Genomic DNA, 3,635 nt, shown 5'->3' with positions numbered 1-3,635 from the left:
ACACGGGAAATAGTCCCCTACACACAGGAAACGGGGCCATACACACGGGAAATGGGGCCCCCGCACACGGGAAACGGGGCCCAACACACGGGAAATAGTTCCCTACGCACAGGAAATAATTCCCTACACACGGAAACGGGGTCCCTACACGCGGGGAAACGGGGGCCCCCACACACGGGAAACGGGGCCCCACACACGGGAAACGGGGCCCCACACACGGGAAACGGGGCCCCACACACGGGAAACGGGGGCCCCACACACGGGAAATGGGGCCCCACACACGGGAAATAGTTCCTTACTCACGGGAAACGGGTTCCTCTCGTCCGTCGCCGTCCGCCGGTCCCCGAGGGGGTGTCCGTGCCTGACTCCCGGCCTTCTCTCTCGCGGCAGGGGGAATGAAGGAGATCGCTCTGCAGACGGGACGGAGGTACATGAGGAGGGCCTGGTGGGATGTGTCTCCCACCTCACCCTCTCTGGCGACTACCACGCCGCCCTGGTGGAGGAGGCCGGTGGTGGCAAAGAACATCAACACCTGCGGCACCAGCTAGTCCGGACTGGGGGGGGAGAGGGGGGGGGGGTGGGGGGGGGGGTGAAGTAAGGGGGGAGGGGAGGGGAGGGGAGGGGTGAAAGAGGAGAGGGGAAAGGGGGGAGAGGAGGCAAAAGAGAGTGAGGGGAGGGGAGGTGAGATGGTAGGGGAGAGGGGAGGGGAGGAGAGGAGAGGGAGAGGGGAGGGGGAGAGCAATGGAGGAGGAGAGGGAGGGGAGAGCAGGGGAGGAGGTGTGAGGGGAAGGGGGGTGAAGAGGCAAGAGAGAGGGGGAGGGGAGATGGTAGGGGAGAGGGAGGGGAGAGGAGGAGAGGGGTGCAGAGGGGCGGGGAGAGGAATGGGAGGAGAGGAGGAAGAGGGGGAGGGGAGGGGGAGAGCAGGGGAGGGGTGGGGAGGGAGGGGGTTGAAGAGGGGAGGAAAGAGGAGAGGGGAAAGTGGGGAGAGGAGGCAAGAGAGAGAGAGAGGGAGCAGAGATGGGAGGGGAGAGGGTGGTGAGGAGGAGAGGGGAGCAGAGGGAGAGGAAGGGAGGGGAGGGGATGGGAGAGTTAAGGAGGGGTGAAGAAAAGGGAGATGGGGTGGGGAAAGGCGGGATGGTGAGAGGGGACAAGGGGGAGAAATGAGAAGGAGGGGAGAGGAGAGGAGAGAGGAGTGAGAGGGGAAGAGGAGAGGAGGAGAGGGGAGTGGAGGAGAGGAGAGAGGAGGAGAGGAGGAGAGGGGAGTGGAGGAGAGGGGAGAGGAGGAGAGGAGGAGGAGGGGAGTGGAGGAGAGGGTGGAGGAGGAGAGGGGAGTGGAGGAGGAGGAGAGGGGAGAGGAGGAGAGGGTGAGGAGGGGAGTGGAGGAGGAGGGAGAGGGAGGAGAGGGAGTGGAGAGGAGAGGGGAGAGGGGAGAGGAGGAGAGGGGAGAGAGTGAGGAGAGGAGGAGAGGGAGAGGAGGAGAGGGAGAGGAGGAGAGAGGGAGAGGAGGAGGAGGAGGAGAGGAGGAGGAGGGAGAGGAGGAGAGGGGAGTGGAGGAGAGAGGGAGAGGAGGAGAGGGAGTGGAGGAGAGGGGAGAGGAGGAGGAGGAGAGGGAGAGAGGAGAGGGGAGAGGAGCAGAGGAGGAGAGGGGAGAGGAGGAGAGGGAGAGGAGGAGGAGAGAGGAGGAGAGGGGAGTGGAGGAAGAGGGAGAGGAGGAGAGGGAGTGGAGAGAGGTGGAGTGGAGGAGAGGGAGTGGAGGAGAGGAGGAGTGGAGGAGAGGAGGAGAGGAGGAAAATGACTGGAGCTACAAAATTAAACTCAGTATAAGTATGTGAGTTCAGTTTAGTTTAGAGATACAGCGCGGAAACAGGCCCTTCGGCCCACCGGGGTCCGCGCCGCCCCAGCGATCCCCGCACATTAACACTATCCTACACACACTAGGGACAGTTTACAGTTTACAGAAGCCCAGTCGACCTAACAACCTGCACGTCTTTGGGGGTGTGGGAGGAAACCGGAGCGCCCCGGAGAAAAACCCACGCGATCACGTGGGGGGAACGTGCAAACTCCACACTGACAGCACCAGTGGTCAGGATGGAGCCCGGGTCTCTGGCGCCGCGAGGCAGCAACTCTACCACCGCGCCACCGCGCCGCATCCCCTTCCACGCCGAGACCCTTCGTCAGAGGGATCTTCATCCCTGAGGTCACTGAGCCAGAGCTGGGACTATCCCCCGGTGGGATAGGACGTGGGGAGGCTGGCAGAGTGGCCCACCCCCTCCGGCTGAGCAGCCCGCTCGCCACGCCTTAGCCCAGCCCCCAGGAAGATCCCAGGTGCTTATACAAATGAAGGCAGCAACGTTGCTCACCACCCCCCCCCCCCTGCTGGCCACCCTCGTCACTGCATCTGACGAGAGAGAACAAAGTTAACCGAAGCTCCTGATGACCAAAGAACATAGAAAGATAGAAAATAGGTGCAGGAGGAGGAGGCCATTCAGCCCTTCGAGCCTGCACCGCCATTCACTGTGATCATGGCTGATCATCCACAATCAGTAACCTGTGCCTGCCTTCTCCCCATATCCCTTGATTCCACTAGCCCCGAGAGCTCTATCTAACTTTCTCTTAAATCCATCCAGTGAATTGGCCTCCACTGCCCTCTGTGGCAGAGAATTCCACAAATTCACAACTCTCTGGGTGAAAAAAGTTCCTTCTCACCTCAGTTTTAAACGGCCTCCCCTTTATTCTTAGACTGTGTGGCCCCTGGTTCTGGACTTCCCCAACATTGAGAACAATTTTGAGGGACAGCATCTCTGGAGAACATGGATGGGTGACGTTTCACACGGAAACAGGCCCCTCAGCCCAACTTGCCCACACCGACCAAGGCGCCTCATCTACACTATCCCACCTGCCCATATCCCCTCCAAACTTATCCCATCCATGTATCTGTCCAAGTGTCTTTTAAATGTTGTTATAGCATCTCCTCTGGCAACTCGTTCCATATACTGACCACCCCTTGGGTGAAAAGGTTATCCCTCATGTTCCTCTGAAAACCGTTCCCCTCTCACCTTAAACCCCTGTCCCCTGGTTCTTGATTCCTGTACTCTGGGGTAAAAGACAGTGCATTTGCCCTTCCCCTCATGATCGTATACACCTCTACGGGATCACCCCTCATCCTCCTGCGCTCCAAGGAATAGAGTCCCGGCCTGTGGGTCCTGGCAACATCCTCGTAAATCTTGCCTGCACCCTTTCCAGCTTAATGGCCTTTTTCCTGTGGCAAGGTTTAGTTTAGTTTAGAGATACAGCGTGGAAACAGGCCCTTCGGCCCCACCTAGTCCGCGCCGCCCAGCGATCCCCGCTCATTAACACCATCCTACACCCACTAGGGACAATTTTTTACATTTGGCCAGCCAATTAACCTACAAACCTGTACGTCTTTGGAGTGTGGGAGGAAACCGAAGATCCCGGGGAAAACCCACGCAGGTCACGGGGAGAACGTACAAACTCCGCACAGACGGCGCCTGTAGTCGGGGTGGAACCCGGGTCTCCGGCGCTGCATTCGCTGTAAGGCGGCAACTCTACCGCCGCGCCACTGTGACCGCCCCCGAATTGCAACGCCCCAACAGGGACTTGAACCCTGGACCCTC

Source organism: Rhinoraja longicauda, chromosome 3, assembly GCF_053455715.1.
Source record: "Rhinoraja longicauda isolate Sanriku21f chromosome 3, sRhiLon1.1, whole genome shotgun sequence".
In the NCBI taxonomy this organism is placed as follows: domain Eukaryota; kingdom Metazoa; phylum Chordata; class Chondrichthyes; order Rajiformes; family Arhynchobatidae; genus Rhinoraja; species Rhinoraja longicauda.
Note: the sequence above shows the minus strand (reverse complement) of the source record.